General features: G+C 38.4%; 1 protein-coding gene across 3 annotated transcripts in view; it reads right to left on the minus strand.

Annotated features, from left to right (window-relative positions):
* Nucleotides 1-205, minus strand: part of SCIMP (SLP adaptor and CSK interacting membrane protein) — a 22,627-nt gene extending 22,422 nt beyond the window's left edge. For all 3 annotated transcript variants that reach the window (XM_072415463.1, XM_072415471.1, XM_072415455.1), the window contains exon 1: nucleotides 104-205. The gene's annotated coding sequence lies outside the window, so the exon portion shown is untranslated. The remainder of the gene's footprint in view (nucleotides 1-103) is intronic.
* Nucleotides 206-22,586: the final 22,381 nt, after the last annotated feature.

Here is a 22,586-nt window from a genome sequence, read left to right on the forward strand (position 1 = left end):
TACAATACATATAAATAAATAAATAAATATATATATATATATATATATATATATATATATATATACAAATACATATCCAATAGGAACAATAATGACAACTTACAGTCTTAAGACAAGCCTATTGCTGTGTTCACGCCAATCTTCTTTAACTACTTCTCATTGCAACACTATAAAGCAACTGAACCGAGTATCATGCAAGCTTCACTATATTTTGAAAGAACATTTTGACTTCCTGTTTGTGCTATTTATGTGTAAATGAATTGCATGATTGCATTCATTACGTGAAAGCCTTGGAGACCAGTGACACCTTTCTGATCACAGCTTCCAGACATCAGACCACAATCACTGTTCACTGTATTTGTGGAAAAATCACCCATGTTTCAGAAACATTCTATTTAAAGGTTCATTGACATGTTACCTATATCTCTACAGATGGTAAATATTTTTTATTTTACAAAATCAATTATGTTTTACTTTTTATCAGACTTGGTTTGGCATTAGCTATATAAAACATATATGTGAGATCTACTAGGTTTATTAAACTCTTTGCGTTAGAGAAACTTGGGCCTATTAAGTACAAACTTGTTACCTTTTGTTATGTGGATTTGTCATCTGCAGTGTCTACAGCCTAAATAAGTTTTTGATTGCAAAATGCTTAAAGATAGATTATACGCTTGGTCTTTCTTTAAATCTGTACACATTCAATATCAGCTTTTTTCAGAAATAAACAACAAAAACAAAAGTGCTCAAGGAGTCATGTATTCTCCATGCAGGGCTGTTGACAGCAGTGGGAATAATATTGGGGGTTGTACCTAGTAACTAGAAATGTGTTGCTTTTTCCTTAATCAAGGCATGTTTTTCTGATAATAATAAAAATATAATTTAAGTAACTTATTTATTGGCTTCAAAGTTCAGTGTTGATAGACGTTGGTGGGCAGAAAATCAGGCAAGTAGATAATGTCCCTATGGGTAAGAAGAACTCTAAGATATTAAAAGTATATGCCAGAAGGGCAACTACAACAGGTAAAAAGAGCAAGCAAGGTACCATTTTCTTTATGCAGCTGTTTTAACGGTAAATTGAGGGCTGGCCTCCATTACTTTGGCACAGCTTTATGTTTAGAAAACTGAACCTCTGGAATGATTGTGATATCATTTATTTATAAATGTTAATAAATGTGTTTTGAAAACTATGTCTGTGGGGTTTTATATCTGGGATATGTTCATTTCCCCAGTGGTTGAACTTGATGTATAAGTGTCTTTTTTCAACCTGACTTACTATGTAACTATGTGTGTGGGTTAGTGTGGTCAGAATGACTCAATGGAAGGGCACATATTCACGTATTAGGCTGGCACTGCTCTCTGTCCTGCACTCCAAAGGCATTTAAAATGCAAATTCAGGCATTGGCAAACTATGGCAACAGAAGTATCCAAAGATTGTGGTGTCGGGGGGTGCTAGTGAGCAGACAAAGATGGTCGCAGCCTTACTCGGCTCTCAGACACCCAAGCTTATAGCTAAAAATAGTGGCAGGTCACAGCAGTACCGGGGGCGCTTTTTACATTTTCTGGCACCGGAAGACCCGCAGGTTCAATGGGGAAGTCTACCATTGTATCTATGTCCCAGGCACGGACTCCCGCAGCTGGTTCCTCTGCTCAGCAGTTGTCAAGATGGCAGATTGCAGACCTAGTGATGAGGCCTCTATTCCCTCTCCAGTCACCAGATCTCTCCGAGGACGCCTCTGGTGATGGGCTTTCTGCATCAATTCTCAGTGCTCAGCCCAGTTCTCTGTGCCTGGATTCTCACTTGTTAGAAATGTTTAAACAGCTCCTGCAGTTGGAGCTCACTCAGGCCACTGATAAGTTGTCTCTGAACCTAACTAGCAGATTAGGGAGCTGGGCACTTGTAATAATGAGATGGAAGCCAAAATGGATGATGCCATCACAGTCATTGAGTCTCATGATTATGATATCACCTCCATTCAAGAAGATTTGAAGGATGCTTTACTCCATTTAGAAGGCATGGAAAATCGCCATCGCAGAAGTCCCCCCCATTACTTATAAAGGGGATCTATCGTGGACGTCCCTGCTTTTGTTCTTGCATTGCTCCAGGATCTTTTACCTGAGTTTACTACATATTGGGTAGAATGTGAACGTATCCATAGAGCATTGGGCCCTAAAAAGCCAGACGGGCCTTGCAGGGATGTAATCTTTAAACATTCTATAAAAATCAGGGCATTTAGTTGCTATTCATCCCAGAGAGCTAACATAATGGCCCTGATTCATCAATAAAATCCGCGCTCGCTGGTTGCGCGTACTTTCGCGCTTCCAGGGAACAGTGACTTTTAATGCAAGCTCGCCAGTGTAAAGCTGCCGGAGATGCGCGGCTCCGGCCGCGAGCTCATTCAGTTGCTGAATTGCGTGACGGCTTACGATTTCGAGCGAGCGAGCATCCGATTTTGCTTGACGAATTAGGGCCAATATGTCTGCAGGAAACTAGATTTTCCAACTCCTCCTGACCCAAATACTTACACAATCAGTATCCTCAGATATCTCATGCCACTTTTTCAGCGTGGGGTAAACACAGTGTTTCATAACAATATGCCTTTTACCTGTGAAAAGGTGGTACAGGACCCTACAGGTAGAAACTTAATACCACAAGGTCTGATTTTTGATACTGCTATTACCATAGTTAATTGCTACGCTCCCAATACTCATCAAACTAAATTTTTCCAACATCTGCTAACGACAGCAGTAAACATGCAAAAGGTACGATAATTATGATGGGCAATTCTAATTTGGTGCTTAACACCAAGTTAGATAAATCATCTTCTTGGGCAAAGACTTTACAGGAAGCCCCCAATTCAAATCCCCAGACTTTTAGAGATAATATATGGGATCCCAAATTTATAGATGTTTGGAGGGAGCTTCACCCTTCTACAAAGAACTTTACGTTCTATTCTTCTTCCCATCAGAGTTTTACTAGAATCGATCATGTGTTTATACACCCAAATAAATAGGGCCAAAATTTTATCCTCAACGTGGTCTGACCAATCTCCAGTTCTTGTAACTAGTAACTCCCTAGCTCCAAATATACTATTTGACCATATCAAACTTCCCATATTAACTGAAGGGATGTCTGCAACATTGGATGCTGATGTTACTGTGACTGAGACAATCATGCCCATTAAATCTTTACAATCTAACAAAACACCAGACCCGGATTGGTTTTCAGCTTCTTACTAGAGGAAGTTTTGGCTCCCCATCTTGTCAATTTTTTTAATCATCTCAAGTCACACCCTCAAGAACCACCCCTTAAACCTACTCATCCCTTCTAGCTCATGTAATAATGTTACCAAAACCAAAAAAAGACTGCTTAGACGCACATAACTACAGACCTATATCATTGCTAAATGTGGACATTAAAATCTTGGCAAAAATCCTAGCAAATAGATTGAATAAATATTTACATTCTTCGATCCATAGAGACCAAGTTAGGTATGTCCCGGGGAAAACAGGCTCCAGATGGGACACGAAAGATAATTAGCTTGATCCATTTGGCTCAAAGAATGAAAATCCCTAGTATGTTGTTGTCTTTAGACATTCACAAGGTGTTCGATTCTATATCCTGTGAATATCTGTACTATGTGCTTAACCGTGTGCAGTTTCATGGTTTAGTAGAGTTAACTTGGTCAAAATGACTATTTTACCTAAAATTTTGTATATGTTTAGGACTCTTCCAGTCGGAGTACCACCCAGACAAATGCGGGCCTTTCAACAGTCAGTACTAAATTTTATCTGGAATGGGAAGAAATCAAGAATCCCACAAAAGTCAATATATGTACATAATAAACAAGGTGGGTTAGGAGTCCCTAATTTTATAAAATTTTACCAGGCAACCCATATTGCCCCTATCACTTCCATTTATGCTGGGTATAGGGTGCCTTTATGGGTCCAACTGGAGCAGGATCTATGCCATCCTATGGAAATAGGTGCTCTGCCATGGCTCCCTAATAAACTCAGATCCTCTGGTATGAGTCCCCATCTACAACATATATTTTCAGTTTGGGATAATAAGCAATACTCTAGTGCCCTCATGTCACCCTTTTTCCCGTTAATGCCTATCCAGAATAACCCTCTGTTTCAACATGGTTTTATATCCCCAAGGGCTTTTGATTGGTGGAGCACCCATAACTTTACAAATGTGTTTTCTTTGTTAAAGAATTCCAAAGTTAAAAGCTCTGAATCTATTAAAAGTACTCATGATGCGCCAGGGAGAGAATTTTTCCGGTATTGCAATTGAGCCATTGGCTAAGCTCATTTATCAGGGATAGGGACACTCATCTACGACATTCTATTATCTGTTTGAGAACGCCTCAGATACCAAAGTTAATATCAATATTTTACACCGAAATTAACAAGTTGGTTGCACCCCAACTTCATACTTATGTGTCTAAGTGGGAGTCGGATCTCAAAAGATCAAGACCAGCTGAGGAGTGGCATAGAGCTTGGTCTAGGGTGGCCTCTTACTCTATAAATACTTTGATGGTAGAATCAGCATATAAAGTCATGACCAGATGATATATGCTTCCGGCGCGCCTAAAGTATTGTATGTCTCAGGGGTCTGGAAACTATTACAGAGGGTGTCGGGAACCAGGTAACGTGATGCATATTTGGTGGACCTGTACCTTTGCTATCTGTTTCTAAGGAAGAGTTTTCAGACTTTTGTCTGGTCTTTTCCTTACACGTGTATCCAGAGACCCCTGGCTTTATTACATTTTAAACCGGCAAGTTTATCCAATATCCAATTTATATTGTGTTCTTATTTTCTGATAGCAGCTAAACAGACCAAAGCTGGAAATTGGAGGAAGCAATCTATACCATTTCATGAGGTTAAACTCAGAGTGGACAATGTGGCCCTGATTTATGAAAGCTCTCCAACGCTGGAGAGAATACACTTTCATCAGTGAAGCTGGGTGATCCAGCAAACCTGGAATGGATCTGGTCCAGGATTCTAAATGTTTGCTAGCAAATGTTTTTTTTTTAAATCCATTCCATGTTTTCCAGATCACCCAGCTTCACTTCTGAAAGTGTATTCTCTCCAGCCCGGGGGAGCTTTCATAAATCAGGCCCTATGTGTATCAATGAGAAATTATCTAGTATTTTAAATGATGCCCATGGTAAATTTGCACTTACCTGGGAGCCCTGGACTCGGTATTTTATGCCTAATTTAAAGATGACCCTATTTACTACATGGTAATGATAGGATAGCTGCATTTTACTGGATCTAGGTTTTTTTTGCTGGATATATAAAGCTGGTAACCCATCATTTGTTCTGTATTTGTTGAACCATTTATTTGCATCCCCTCTTTTTTTTTATTGATTGTTATGTATCTGAAAGCTTACCATTGCTATATTTTGTAACAAGATTTAATATCTGTAAATAGTTTTATTTTGTACCTATTTTCTTTGAAACTTAATAAAAATTATTGAAACCATAGAGTGCGGTCTCTTGAGTGGGACTGAACTTGACACCTAAGATCTTCTCAGCATTCTCCCAAGGCAAGCCCAGTGATCCAGGTTGCGTCAAACACCTTGGATCCATCCAGACACTGGCAGAGGGCCTCCCCCTCATGGACAACTCAGCTTTGACATCAGCATTCCCCAATGGCACCAGATGGTTACGTACTCCATATTCCTCAAGACCTGTGTAGAGGAGAATAACCCTCTTTAGGGGACCAGGAGTCAAGTATAGTCTGACTCCTCAGTAAACCCATGATACCAAGCCAGTCATCTGTGTCTGTTTTGGGGAACCCTTCACCTCTCATAACCCTATTTTGTCTATTGTGCAGTGGGACCTACATTTAATATAAAAATTGAGGAGAATAAATCTAACCCATATTATTATTTTAACATATATTATTTTCAAGGTGGAAAAAAACTGCTGCTGCCATAATATTTAAAAAACCTATTCAATTTCAAGAAAGTTCTTTTTTTCCAATGTCATTACATGTAACAATGATGACAGAGACAAACCACAGGATTTACAATGTAAAAAAAACAACATAGAGTACCACAAACATTTACAGGTTAAGGCGGCTTAAAACGTACCATAGGTCTTTACTCTGTAGGGCGTTTATTATGTTAGAAATGTTCTTGGGAAATTATGTTACTGATGGAGAAAATTATGACATTGAAATAACTTCCCATTTAATTCATTGAAAAAAAAAGGGAAGTCTGCCTACACTAGCATTTAGTATATTTCAGCAGGTACATTAAAAAAAAAATCAGTCTGTAAGTTCTGAGAATTCAAATCCTTTTGCAGACACTCTTTCAGAATTTGAAGTAAAAATGGAAATTTTTTGAGTCAATGCACAGACAACATGATTAGCAATATTACCTTGAACAAAAAACAAACTAGGCTTACAAATTAAATTCTTAGGGCTTAATTTGTTAAAGCTCTCCAAGGGTACATTTTCATCTGTGAAGCTGGGTGATTCAGCAAACCTGGAATGGATTTCTTCAAAGTCATTTTCTTTTTGCTAGCAAATGTTTTGAATCCTGGCCCAGATTCATTTCGGGTAATGGATCACTCAGCTTCACTGATGAAAGTGTATCATCTCCAGCTGAGGGAGCTTTAATAAATCAGGCCCTTAGTCTCTAGACATGTGACCCCCAGCAGTTCAAAACATTTTAAGTCTAAGAAGCTATAACATAGTTTGAGTCCCTTGGCTTTAATATTTTATGTACAAACTTTTGGAATGGATTCACATAGTTTTCAGATATAGAGGGCCTAAAAAAGGAAAAACTGCACCACAAACATGCACCAAAACACATTTGATCAAAGACAGTTTGATTGAAAGATCTAATGATGGCAGCTCTTCAGACACATATTTTTCTTCTTCCACATATTGTCGTAATGTTCATTCCTTTCCTTTGGGAGCCCTGGGCACTGCTCTGATGTAGAAATGCCACTGGCATCTTCATGATTACCTCCTTGAATATGCTCCCACTAATCTCATGCTTTAAACTGAATTTAAACTTTAAAATTATATTTCTTGCAAAATGCAAACTAAATGTCTCAAATTTCTATACTATTGGTGGCTTGAAAGGAAGCATTTAGGCCACTGTACATGGGCATTTACTTATCTTAGCAATGCGGTTGGGAACCTCCCTTTTTAATTATTAATATTATACAGTATTTTTTTAAGTCCATGGTCATGGCCCTTAAGCATTTGAACAAGCTTTACAAAGTAGCGCCATAGTACTAACACAATGCAAAAGTACAGATGTTTGTATTTAACTTCCACAGAGTTTGACCTGGATAAGGTAGAAAACAAGTGCTCTGTAGATGGATCCAGAAGTCAAAGTAAAGACATTGGGCGAATACTATACTTGACTTTACACCGCAGTCCATAATTTTAATATGGGAGTACACTTACTGTACATGCCAATTATTATCTATTTATCCCATTGTTCCCTCCCTTGCCTTGATCACTCTCTTGAATGGCTTGATAACCTTATTACACTAGAGGTGGTTTTGGAAACTATTAAAACGTTACCCCTACATAAAGTCCATCGGCCAAACAGCTGTTGTATCAATATTAACATTTACTTCACCCGGTTACTTCCATACTTAACTTTCCTCGTTTCTTCTTCTTTTCACAAACACCCTCATATTCTTAAATGGAAGACAATTCTGGATAGGGCAATGCAGTGTGGCTATACCCAAAATATGCTATAGTATGCATTATTCTCCTATGAGTGCCTCTTTAACTTAGCATTTACTATGGAACATGTATTCTCTTAAAATCATGTTTTTTTTTAACAGTATGTTATCTTTCCACTTCACAGATTTACAAATGGGAAAAAATAACATTTATAATTGAAAACAAATATTTTTACTGTTTGATTAGTATTCAGCTATAATTGTTTGTCTTTTTTATTTTACTGAAAGTTAGGTAATAATTCTCTATTTCAGACCCAGTACAGTAAATATTTTCTTATAAAAAGAGTAAAAAAAGAGAACTCATAATACAGATTGTTTTTGATAGCTTTACTTAAAGAGTTCCAGGCTAAATAATTTCTGTCTGTAGTACAAGAGACATGTGTGTTCCTACATCACAGGATTATTATTTTATTCATGTAGGAATCCAAATTGGGTCAATTTCTTTATTTCTTTTTCTGTGTGCAGTTTCTTATATTAGGACCAATTACTACTGATTTTTCCCCTGGTGTGGGGCAACTGGTCTTGTACACAACACCAGACCCCCAACCTTTCCTGTAATTTTTGTTGTGGAAAAATTTCCATCCTACCTCTGATTGTATGGTTTTGGCTTGCTGTCATAGAGGAGAGACATGAAAGCAACAAAAGCGGCACTTTTACAGCCCATATTGATGTGGATTCCACACTGACCAACAGTGTTTTGGGGTACATTGACTGGTTGTTGCACTGTGTACACCAAAATAATGCAAATATATCATTTTCTTCTGTTGTTTTTACTCATGTACACTAGGCTTGATTTTTAAAGTACCATCATTGCACCATCATGCTTAGATTTCATTGCAAATCTATTTACTTTAGAACTGTCTTTTCTGAGAAATTGCCATTAAAGCTTTTAGCACATTTGTACATTTGGAACTTCGTTTTGCCTTCACAGTAATATATATGAGTCAACAGGAAATGGTTGATCTTCCCACAACAAGATTATAATAAAGAATATAATGAAAGCTCTTTCCCATTCAGATATTTAATGTGCAGGGGTAAATGCAAACTTTTTGTGTTATCAGCAGACAGTGCAGGGATCCCAAGAATCTTTGAGTTTTCAAAGTCAATAGGCATTAAGTGTCTCTAAAAAGCAGTATCTAAAAAATTAATTGCAGCAGCTCCTAAAAATTTTATCGCCTACTTGCATATACACAATAAGCAGAATTTGCAAATTATGTCAATCAATACAAAAAAAACAAAACAAAAACAAAACAGTGAAACCCCAAAAAGGCCATAAGATAACTAAGGCATTATTATTTAAAAATATACTTGAAAGATTTATTAAATCACCAAGATACAGTACCACAGGTCACAATTTTAAATTCCAGGGTAGGTTTCTCTAAAGATGTCTGTGAAGGGTCTTATTTATCTAGGACATTGTATATTTAGTAGTGGTTAGTCACATTCAAGTAGACCTGTTCTTGTAATGTTTCAGAGCCTTTTTAGCTGCTTCACCAGTTCTCTAATGATCTTTAAGGATCTGTACAAATGCCCCAGAAGAATGTTTTTGATTATCTATGTCAAAAATCTAGGGTCTGGATCACTGATCATTTGCTCCTACTGTCACTCGAAACAATCATTATAGATTGTTTCCAATAATAATGAAATATTGGCTGTGCAGCACTTTATTTTTAGCTACTTTAAGTCTCTCCTTGTTTGTTTAAGCTGCAGATCTGCTCTTTTGGTAGTCTCCCAGTTTGGTATTCTCCCAGTCACACCTTTAGTTTTAAGAGATTCCTGTCCATTCAGGCACAAACATACCTAGACACAACCTCCCAGTTTGTTCTGCTCACACAAGCTTACCTTACTCAGATCCCCTGCCTCTGTGCAGCCTAGAATCTGCTTTTGAATGAAAAATCTTGCTATTATGTACTGTAATTTTTTTAGCCTAGTGAATCAGAACTATTGAGATGCCTTTTGCAAATCTGAGTAATTTAACAAACCAGCAGTTTAATATATTCTGGTCCAAGAAATGAAGGGATCACTAAGACCACATACATACCAGATCTTGATAACTGTAATGTGTAATTCATTGAGAACAAAGAGGTTTAGGAACATTCAATGGAAACCCAAAACATTAACCCATTGAGGGGCTGATTTCACAATCACACTGAAAATCTAAATAAAAAACTGAAAACACAGAACAAATGACTAATGATGAATGACGAATTTCATCATAACAACTCATGATGTGTCTCAGTAGTGTAATGGCCCCCAGTGCCTGTATGCACTCCAGACAAGCTCTGGGCAAGCAATCAGGTTTAGGGAACGTGGGAGCCAATCAATGGCATCAATACCTTTGTCATCCATTAACTGCCTTCACACTCTGGTCACATCCTGCACAAGCAGACAAGTTCTGACAATGGGTCTGAGGATTTTTTCCAGGACCTAACTGTGGTCAGCATGCCATTACCAGTGTGGAGGTCTGTGTGACCCTACAAGTAAATTTTCCCCCCAGAACATCACTGGCCCACTGCCAAACCAGGCATGCTGGATGATGTTGCAGGCAACATAACATTCACCACCGTGTATTCAGACTCATTTCAGTCACATGAACCTGCTATCATCTGTGAAGAGAACAGGACACCAATGGAGAACCTGCCATCTTTGGTGTTCTCTAGCAAATGCCAGAAGCCCTTCATGGTATTAGGATGTGATCACAGGTCCAACTACAGGACTTCGGGCCCACATGCCACACTTATAGAGTGTTTGGTGAAAAACATGCACATGGGTAGCACGCTGAAGGGGTCATTTTGTTGTGCTTCCCCTGTTCCTCCTCACACAATAGTGCAGATACTAGTCCAACAGCTGACTTTTTGCCCTTCTATGGCCCTGTCTAATTATCCTTACATAAAGACCCATCTCCTGGTATCACCTCCGGGCTCTTGAGACTGTGCTGGTAGATACAGCAAACCTTTTTACCACAGCATGTATGAATGTGCCATGCTGGAGTTACTGAACTACCTGTTCAACCTGAGGGGGCTGCAGATATTGCCTCTTGTAACTGTACAGTACCAGTAGTGACACTAGCAAAATAGAAAGAAAAATTTTAGAAAAAAAGAAAACTAAGGTGTGTTACACGGTCTGTGGTAATGCCATTCCCTCTTCGGGGGTTGACTTGCTGTTGACCATCCTGCTTTCATTTGCACTAAAGCATTTGAAATGTATTCACAATAACACATCCTGACAGGAAAGATTGACTTGGTGCTTTACTGTGTTGATTAAACGTTCCCTTTATTCTTTAAAGCAGTGTATTTGCATACAGCCAGAGAGAAGTTATCTAGATAAAAGCCAAAGAAAAGCTATGAAAACGTATTTCTCTGAAATTAAATACAATTTAAAGAAGTTTGAGATCTATACTTTATAAACGCTACAAAAAGCTTTTCTATAAACTAACATGTTTGTACTTTAGTCAATACTAATACAAATATTGTCTTAAATTGGAGCTAGTTATAGAAATGTATTTTCATGTTTATGTTGCATGAATACATAATGTGTAAATAGGACACTTACGTTTTTTTTTACTATTCTCACAGTACGCTTTCAATCATCTTTATAAAGTTCCTTTTCTGACAGCATCCTCTACCTGAACCTAAAAGATGGCTTGGTCATTGTCTTCTTGGTTGTGTGCTTAAATGTCTTACACAGTTCAGTTCCAGATATATTGATTTTTCGTTTATTAATCCTGTTTTAAAAACTGTAATAAATTCCCACTATATAGAAATAATTCTTGATTTCTGCAGTTGTAAATCTTTAGAATTTTGGTGTTAAATTTGTACAGTAAAATTTGTACCCTTATGATATTTTACAGCTTGATTTCAACAGAAAACCTGTGGTATGTTTTATCCATATCTCATATGTACAGTTTGGTAGATTTTTAGTTGTTACTTTTACATTTAGAACCAATTAAGCCTTTATAGCATTTTATTTCTGACCATATCAAAATCTTTTTATTCACATTCTAGATGGAATGATGGAGGATCTCCTACCAGGTTTTATTGTTGTCAGAGGTTCTGTTAAAATAATTCCATCATTTCCCTTACTGGACACTCCATTATACCTGGCCTGAAAACCTGCACCTGTATACCATTAGTATCACTGACAGGCAACAAATGCACCTCAGCTAGATCCAGCACACCTAATGCCCACAGTGTGTCACATTGTGTCTCCACCTGGGTCCTGAAATCAATTTATGCCATGAGGGCTAGACGGGAAGAGCTTTGATTTTGTCAGACTACTTGGTGGCCTTCAAAGTTTTTACCACTGGCTGTTACTATCTCCTTAAAACTAGTCACTACAGAGCTGAAATGAGCACTTGCTTTTCAGCATGATTATCTTCAGTCATTCTGGACTCATTATGATAAGATCTAACACTGTAACTGCTGCAACAACCTACAGATACTACTGATACCCATCTAAGGGCCAATGGCTTAACAGATTTGCTGGATACCACTCACATCTTCTTTAACACTCTTCGGAGTAGGGCAGTCTCTGATTATTTGGAATTGGACCATATTCACAGAATCCTGGGATACAGTAAACCCAATGTAACCCAAAGGATCCAGACTTTGTAACGACTATGCTATTGCTCTTCCTGGTTCTACTGACAAGCATCACGTAACCGCACAACTGCTATTCTATGAAGTCAGAGACTAGTAGATTTAATAGTTAAACTGAACCTCCATAAGTAAACTGAAGCTATTCTATGAAATTAGTTAGTAGATTTCATAGTTCAAATGAAGCTCGAATTGGTCAGAGGTCAAGTCAAGTCCCAAGTCATTGACACCAAGTCAAGTCTCAAGTCACCAAGAATTCTTCCAAGTTGAGTCCCAAGCCAAGTCACTTAATTTATCCCCATTTGTTCCCATATAGAAACAGAGTTCTGATCCTGTTCTTGAGCACAATATCGTATTCTAAGTCCATGGCTTTCTCCTCTGACAGTTGAAGGGGGAAAGGAGGAAGGCAGTGAAGCTTCTGTAACACAGCCTTCCTTCCTTCCCTTCAGCTGTTAGAGGAGGAAACTTAGAATGCAAGGTGGGGAGAAAGGAGGTGTTACAGAAGACTCACTGCCTTCCCCCCTTCTCCTTTTAGCTGTCAGCAGAGCAAGCAAGTTGCGAGTCGAATTGCAAGGCGCTGGGGAAAACCCCCAAGTTGAGTTGCAAGTCGTTCATTAGGCGACTTAAGTCTAACTCATGTCCAAGTCGCGCGACTCTAGTTACAACCTCTGCCATTGATAGAGTTAAAGGGCTAACTTACCTGCCACCAGGTAGACAGATCCTTTACCCCAACAATGATGATGCATGCGGTCTGCTGTGAAAGGGTCTTCTGGGGCTGATAACTGGAATTCTCCTTGAATGTGACAACCTCTGGGATAAATATACTTAAATTCTCAGTCTTGTTTCTATGCTTATGTTTTTTTGTTCTTTGACAAATATGATCTGGTTACTTACCTTTATATCAAGTGTTTTCTTTGGCTGTTCAAAAATACCTGTAGATTCCGCCAGAAATTATGTTAGCTGATACTCCCTCCTCCTACATAGGAAGTTATCAAGATGAGAAGATGGAAAAGATGGGAAAAGGGCTTTGTCCTTTGTAATCCATCATAAATGAAGGATGTGTGACTGACATCACATGCTTACAGTTTCAAGTTCAAAAGGTTCTCTTCTGTCAGCTCAAAAAGAGTTTTGAGCAAATCTGTCACATATTTAACTTTCAATTAAATAAAACCAGAAGATCATGTCATGAAAGTTCTTGTTCATGCACTTCCTATTATGGGATGACAGCTGTGTACCCAGTTACATATAATGGAAACTCCAAGTGGCCACATTTACGTACATTGCACAAGACATGGTCCAATGTTATTAGTATCAGGAAGCTGGGCCAAAGCAATGATGTAAAGTTGATTATAGAGTTAACGCATGCATGCAGAAAGTAGATAGGGGATATAAGCAGCATTAAAATGTAAAAGTAGGTAAAAACAATTTTTATTTGAAAAAAAAAAAGGTTTTTTTTTTCTATGATGTCATCCAGTTAAGGTTAACACCTGTTTTAAGTATGGCGTGTATGCTAGTGTCTTCATGTAATAATTTTCAATGACCCAACCAAATTGAAATATGTACATTCTCCATTCTCTTTAAGAAAGATTCAAGGAAGAAGTATTGGTAATCCTTAAACCATATGAATCTGATCTGGCCTGAACTGGGGACAAAGAAACCATTCTACTCAAACCTTAATACAGAAGAATTGCAATGTATACGGGAACATTTAGAAATAAATATTAATTGTCCAAGGAAGTATTCTAAAAATGTATATTTTTTCCTAACCTTTGTCCTGTTCCTACAGCCTGGTGCTTGGTTGTATATCTACTGTTTAAGATCTACTCATTGTTGCCTTAGGTGTTTTGAAGTGAAATTATGTCATGTCACTACTTTGCTCCTCACAGTTCTTATTGCCGGAGGCTCTAACATAGGGAGGCAAAACCATGCCTCTATGAAGGTGGAAACTTTCACACAGAGGGACAATGCAGAACAAGTCATGTCAAGTCACTAATGGGTGAAACATTTTGTGAGAACCTATTGCTGCCGCTGAAAACACATGGACCTGGAAGATTCTCCACCAGAGAATGTTTTGATGAATGACAGATTCACTGCTTTAGCAATAGACCCCAAGAGAAATGTCTTTTTTTTATAACATTCTTTATTTACAGAACCTTTTATGAAATATAGCATTACAATTTTTTTGTTACAACACAAACACAAAAATAGAACATAATGTAATGGAAACTAATAAATAAACAACTTAAAAGGATCTTAAACCTCCCAATGTCAGTCCAATATACAAATGTCCATCTAACCATAGCAGATAAGTGAAAACATTTTCTCTAAGGAGCATCTATGTTTTGTTTGTAAACCAAAATTCCTTTAATATAGCCAATAGAACCAGGTTTGTGTAGATTGTTCTCCAGCATCATGAAGCCTAGAGGTAAAATTCTCCATAAGCATAACTTCCTTTACCTTACTGAACCAATGGTATGTAGATATGTTTACTGGATTTGAACTGTCCATTAGTATACATGACCAGGCAGATTTTATTAGATGTCGTAGAATGAAATGCGAATATATTTTGATAGGTAAAGTGTTGTGATGATGCAGAAAGAAGGCCGGGTCCATTGGAATAATGAAATCAGTCAACTGTTGAGTAATAACTCCAACTCTGGTTCAAAAGGATCATAACACCGGACAGGACCAGAACATATATAAGATAGTGCCTCAATCCCTCCCACACCTCCATAATCAAGATCTAAGAAAATTGAGCAGGATGCACATGGCCGAGAGCTCCTCTTGCCACATATAAGGTTGCAAGGGTAGTAAGGAAACCAGCAAAATGTTCTCCCACTCTCCCAAGGAATGTAAAAAATTAGCCAATTGGTGAGCCCTCCAAAAATCAAGGGTATATGGCACAGATGGTAACCTAGGATCAGAGCCTGAAGCCCAATTACCTTTAATAATGTTTGGCCCCGCCTATCCCTCTATCCCGAAGTTTCAGAAACACAGCATCTTCCATGCCAGAGGAGAGGGAAAGAAAATCTAAAATGGAGAAAAGCAGGGACTGGTCGGGGACACCTCTGTCTTCTGATATTTAGGGCAAGCTGGTAAGATTGTAGGGTGATATTTGAGTGTTGTAAAGCTTAGGTTAGATCTCCAGGACAAAAATCTATCACCCTAACCAGATGAGCTGCATATTTTAAAGCAAAAATGCGGAAAAGTCAAGACTCCCGTTTGCTTAGAGCGTTGTAGGAGTAAACTATGGAGTTGAGGGCCTTTGTTCCCCCAGATATATTTAAAAACCAGAGAATACAGTGATTTATTAAAGGGATTTGCTTTACAGATTAGTAAGGCTTGTAAAGGATATAAAAAAGATGTTCATTTTAATAACCTCAATAAAGCCAAACCAAGAGAGGGCAGACGCAGACCAGTGGTTCAGGTCATTAGCAATAGTAGGTAATATTGGGGGGGGGATTAAACTGATTTATCTCAGATCAGAGGGGATATGATTGCCTAAATATTTAATTGAGGGGCCTTCCCACATATAGGAGTAAAGCTACGTAGACACGTTCAATGCTTCTCGCCCGATAATCAGCTCAGTGCCGATATGGGATGTGAATCTGGCCTGTGTACAGCGCCCGTCGTCCATTGTCTGAACAACCATCCTGGCTTTTCCATAGACGATGGAGGACCAACTATCGTGATGGAAGTGAAGGGGGGAGCCCGCAGCGGGGTGCTGCTCTGTTGTTCTCCCCCTCCCCTCTCGTAGAGCAGAAAATTGCTGTATGTACAACACTCCTTCTTGCAGTCCTTAGTCCTTGGAAAGGATCATGAAACTGTTGTTCTCCCCCTCCCCTCTCGTAGAGCAGAAAATTGCTGTATGTACAACACTCCTTCTTGCAGTCCTTAGTCCTTGGAAAGGATCATGAAAGATCGTTTCCAACAACAATTACAACACGTGTGTACCCAGCTTAGGACTAAAGCCGCATACACACGTGCAATTCTTGTCGTTGGAAAGGATCTTTCACGATCGTTTCCAACGATAAGAACCGCAAGATGCATGAACGAGTGCTGTACATACAGCATCGTTCTGCTCTATGGAGAGGGCAGGGGGAGAGCGACGGAGTGGCACCCTGATGCGCGCTCTCCCCCTTCCCTTGCATTAGGATCGCTCGTCGTTCAGCGTTCATGGATCCGCCAGGACGGCGCCAGGAACGACGTGGGCTGTACACACGCCAGATTCTCGCCCGATATCCTGCTGATGCTGATTTGACGTGTGTACGTAGCTTTAGTGCTGAACCTTCAAAGGGAGTGAGATACTTATGCCTTAGAGTAATTGTCTTGAAGATAGCACCCAGTGTTCCTTTATCTCTCTGAGATGATTAGGGAGTGAAACTACAGGTTTGGTAGAGAAACCTTCTGATTAGTGAACCAGAGATTACATAAAACCCTTTGGAAGTTATGGAGGGAGTTTATAACAAAAATTTTAAAGGAGTCAAAATTTTAGGAGTTGAATAATTATTTTAGCACCACTGTAAGTAATGATCACCTTATTCTTTTACTGTTCAGAACCACAACGTGGCAGTGCGGAGACTGGAAGAGGAGGCAGACAATTATACTGAATTGTAATTAAACAAGATGACATGGAGTTTCTGTTGTTCTCCCCCTCCCCTCTCGTAGAGCAGAAAATTGCTGTATGTACAACACTCCTTCTTGCAGTCCTTAGTCCTTGGAAAGGATCATGAAAATCGTTTCCAACAACAATTACAACACGTGTGTACCCAGCTTAGGACTAAAGCCGCATACATACGTGCAATTCTTGTCGTTGGAAAGGATCTTTCACGATCGTTTCCAATGATAAGAACCGCAAGATGCATGAACGAGTGCTGTACATACAGCACTGTTCTGCTCTATGGAGAGGGGAGGGGGAGAGCGACGGAGTGGCACCCTGCTGCGCACTCTCCCCCTTCCCTTGCATTAGGATCGCTCGTCGTTCAGCGTTCATGGATCCGCCAGGACGGATCCACGGACGATGAACGACGTGGGCTGTACACACGCCAGATTCTCGCCCGATATCCCGCCGATGCCGATTTGACGTGTGTACGTAGCTTTAGTGCTGAACCTTCAAAGGGAGTGAGATACTTATGCCTGCTGACTTAGAGTAAAGGTGCGTACACACTTCCAATTTTTATCGTTCCAATCGAACGACGAACGATCGATTGGGCAAAAAATCGTTCGTGAACGATAAAAATCTGACGTGTGTACGTAGCTTTAGGCTTGCTCTGTAGTTTATGGGTGTAACTCTGACAATCTATCACTTTTCACACGTCTCTACAGCATGCATGTTGTGGGTTTCACTCACATAGCATGGAGAAATTTTTTTTAGGTGGCAATGAAGCAATTTACAATACGTTCATCCTACTCACATATAAAAATAAACAAAACCCCCTAAATTTTAAAAAAACAACGTCGGATAAATCTTTATTTTATGGAGGTAAAATCTCATTTTTTGTACTGTTGTTTGAATCCTGTTGGGGTATCTTCACTCACCGCATGTTCCATTGATGACAATACTACTGAAAAAAAAAACAGTCAAAGTCTTTAATGGGGACACAGAAAAAGTTGACAACATTTCACCTGTGCTTAATTGTTTTTAAAAGATTTCTCCCCATTCCTTGTCCTCGCTGGAGTTCCAGTTGAAGGTTTCCAAATTCCTTGCATCTCACTCATGATAAATAATTGTGGGGAATTATGTTGACACTTGTGACTTAACAGCCAGCTAAAAGTCCCAGGAAGCTAAGGTGCTCAATGACATATGTTTGACACATGTAATGAGATGTGCTTTACTTTATTAATCCACTGATAATAAGTTATGATGCGGGATATGTATCATCTTCAACAGGCCTAACCTGTCTACATCTGCATGAACCAGCATCTCTGATCATTGTAATACGTATGACAACTATTACAATATGCAGAATATTTTTGTCACAGTTTGTCAATGTGTTGCACAAGTTTTTTTTGGCATATTCATATTCTATGCTCTGTTATTCAGTGAAGATGTGTATTATGGACAGACTGATAGAGAAGAAACCTGCTTTGGAATTCCACACAGACCTGGAATTGTGCTAACAATGCTGCCATGTGCTGAAGTATCACTTCTGCTTGGTGTGTGATATCCTGCTATGTGTTGTGAATGGCAATCACAATTGGAATAGCCTAGGTGTGTGGTATGGCTCGGTTTATGTGCTTTATATCTATAGAATGCACACGAGGCAGGAATTGTCTGTATACTTACAATATAAATATCAGGGCTGGGAAGGGTATTCTTTTTAGATGCCTGTGCTGAGAATAAAAACATCAATACAGGTATGCTTGTAAACACTAAATTTGATTTATTCTAGTGGCATGTTCACTTTAAAACAGTGGTCTAAGATGACTTTGCTGGTAAAATCCTTCAAGTAAGGAACGGTGCTTTCTGTTTATTGTTCTCTTATCCGTATGAGAGTCCTCGTACTGGCTGCTTCAGTGCAATCCTTCTCACTTTTACAATGATATCTTCTTACATAAATATTGTTCAGATAGAAAATGACAAGCTAAGGCATGGATACAAACCTAACCTCCTACTCTTACCTGCATGGATAACTAAAATATATTCCAAGCAATCATCTCACTCGTCCACATGTTTACCCCGTTTGAGTGACACTCCATACCTTTTATCATTAGGGTAATAGCATATACAGGTTGTGACATAAACCTTCATGTTTAACAGGGCAATCACATACGGGGTGATAATGAAACATGCTAACGGAACACAGCTACCATTGTGTATCTTCTTATCCATTACAACCTCACACTGTTCTTCAGACCAAAGATTTAGTCATCACAGAACCACTTACAAATACAGATTAGTACTTGGGAAATGAAAAAAGCATGTTTAAAGTACTTAAGTTAAAATATCTGGGACATCTAACCACAGTTTTTTCAGTAATGTAGAGACAGTTCTGTGAGGGTCATATCATATTTTCCAGTAGAGATAGTCCTCAGGTTACATTAGTATGTAAGTCAGAACGGGTACATTATTTTAATGAATGCAATTAGGACAGATGTTTGTCTCAACATATTATTAGCCAGCATGATGTCTGGTACTGTATAAAATCCTCACTGTGAGTTAACCACAAACAAAGCAAAAAAAAAAATCTTTATAGAGCCTAGTCATACATAAACGTCTGGAGCAATCTGTACTTTGATATGCAAAAAGAAACAACTGCAAAGTTTGTCTTGGTCATTAAACAGTTACAAGAGCTTGCAGAACAGCAAAAGATTTCTTCTGCAAGTCATGCAACCCCCCCCCTATGAAGCTTCTGTCCAGCACACAAGGGAGCAGGGAAACCCTGTTCTCATGTCAGATGTCCTTAACTCAGGGACTACCTGTACTCTTCATTCTTTAGGATTTGGCTTCTGACTAAATCCTCATCTCCCTATGTAGGAACCCTGACATAGTTTTGCAATGAACTTCTACCATACTTCAGTGCTTGCACCTCAGGCCTTTGTTGAACAATATGCCGTTTGTTGCAGACAGATATTTTAAATTTAAACTCCTGAGCACCTGCTACAAATTTCCTGTTAACTAGTTAGTGTATGCTCTGCACTTTTTGGCGGCATGCCCTCCATGAAGACCATGTCTAGACCTTAGATAGATGTACCAGGATCCCTCTGGCTTATGGCGGGTTATCTAAGTTCATCTCTGTTCTGCTTTCGTCCAATCACAGACTGGGGGCGGAGACATGACAGCCTGAGCTCAGACGAAGTTGGTTGAATGATGCTTGTGACCCACAATGTCTCACACATTATATGACACAGCCTCTTGTAACAGATAAACATATCATTATAATTCTACCAGCTGAGCAAAGCATTTTCACAGAATCACAGAATTGCTTTCTGCAAGCCAGAGGACAGAGACCCATTGTTTCTTCTTTCACTATTGCTAAGTCATTGGTACTGTGATGTCCTTACTCTAATTTAGGACAGTTAAGCTACATTTTTTTTTCCTACTGTATAATTGATGTATTGTTTGTAAAATATTATTCTGTATTTGTACTTCTAGTTTCACTGTATTTAAGTGCCTTGATTTAGGGAATAATAGTGCATTTTATGACTAAACATTTGCCACAACAAACAAATACCCTGTCGTTTTTCTTCTCTTTACCACATTTTGAATTACATTAATATAAGGGTATGTGGCCTTCTTTTGATTAGCAGAGATTGGTCAGCATTTTCCTTTTTTTTGTTCCAATTTCTTTTTAATTTCAAAATCTTGTAGAACATCCTCCACTAACATCTGAAGATAGTCACTGGTGTGATGTGCCTGGGTGTCCTTTACTCCCAAGGTTCGCGTTATTGTTTTATTATTTTCATCAACAAATCTAACATTAATAGCAAAATAATTGACTCATGTCGTGTGCATGCATCCATTTTTATGAAGACAATATGTCCCTTCAGACCTTTTCATAGTCCTTCCTTTTTATATTTGGCCTCTTCAATTATAAGTTTCCTTATACTTCTCGTTCCAGAGAAACACCAAGTTTTTTAGCCATTTCTTCATTTGGGCCTAAAAAGGCTGGCTGTGAAAAGAAGGATAGTGGTACACTATTCTTTACCACCATTTCAATAATGTGGTTTTTGAATTTTTCTGGTGTCATTGTTATGGTAACTTTCAGATATAAAGAATCTTCTTCAGTAGATTTCTGGACATTTTTTATCCCAGAAGTAGATGGAATATTTTCATTGATATCTTTCTCATTCACAACTTCTCTGATGAAAACCCTGCAAGTGTCTTTTCAAATTTGATGCTCTTGTAGCATTTTTGTTAGACCCACTGAAACTGCTAATTTTTGCATCACATTGTTTTTCACCATCGTCTTCAAGAATACATTGGCGCACGTAATGTTTCCCATCACTTGATAATGTAAATAAATGCTCATAAACAGAGTACATTGTACACAGGCGGATGATCCCTTCATATGTAATGTACTCAGCCTATGTATGTTACAATGTTATCTAACTTCCCTTGAATTGTTATATGGGGGAAGGCATGTATAAAGTTCTTTTAAAATGATGTAAATAAAATATATTAATTTTATATTTAACTGCCGTGAAAGTCCCATATTTTGGCATTTTTGAATACCCTATTTGAACACTATATCAACTGCTACTCCCACTGTCTACCTGTTTACTTACTCATAAAAAGAGTACATTTTTTTCAAAGCCATGATTTTACTTTTGAATATTATTACAAGTCTAACTCGCGGAGAGCAACAAAAAATCACCCGTAAACTCCTTTTGAAAAAGTAAAGATTTTACATAGAAGGTGTAGAACATGTATTTAACTGGTCACCCCCCCAGAGAATGACATTTTTGGCTGTACAACAGATTAAAGGAATACATTTTGAAAATCAAGTTGTTTAAAGGGAGGAGTGAAGTTCTCAGCCAGTTTGTCAGTCATATGCCTTTCATGATTGTAAGAAAGAAGTAAGAAAGAGGTATTATGGTGGATGGTAAATGGTCATTCTTATGTCATATCCTATTTTTATTAAAATTTTTACCTCCGCTGTTACTTGGAGCAGATTTAAAAGGACAACTGCATCCTCCTCTAATGTGCAAATAAAGTGGATGTTTATGGTTTACATCTTTTTACAGAAATTTCTCTATATCACACAGAATAAGGAAAGTCTCTTAACATTTTTTTATTTAAAGATTTTAAAGGTGAGGGGGATAGAGAAAAAATACACACATAAGTAAACAGTTGCTTGTCAAACATTAAAATACAAAAGTGCAATAAAAACAATATAAAAAAAATGATACTTAACTTATGGAATACAAAAATCATACAGAAATTGTAGAGATAAAAATGTATGAACAAAATAGAGCCAAAAGGGAAACAAATATGCAGGCAATATAATACAGACCAGATATTACCATGGGAAATCAGAAAGAGCAGTTGATGGTGCCTGACTAATGCAGTACCTGAAGGCAGGCAAAAGCTCTCTGACCATAAAAGATAGAAGGGTTTGGATACAGACTGTAGGTGAGTGGAAGGGACATATACCCAATACCCATGGACCAGGAAAAACAGCTCATCTCCCCCTAATTTTCTATGGAAAGCAGAATCTTGTGAACAAACAGCAGGACTTTCTAGGCCGTTGTAGACAACTTTAGGCTGGCTTCACATGGGCAGATCTGCTGCCAAGTTTGCACTCGACTAACTGATCTGATAATTA

Source organism: Pyxicephalus adspersus, chromosome 1, assembly GCF_032062135.1.
Source record: "Pyxicephalus adspersus chromosome 1, UCB_Pads_2.0, whole genome shotgun sequence".
Taxonomy (NCBI): Eukaryota; Metazoa; Chordata; class Amphibia; order Anura; family Pyxicephalidae; genus Pyxicephalus; species Pyxicephalus adspersus.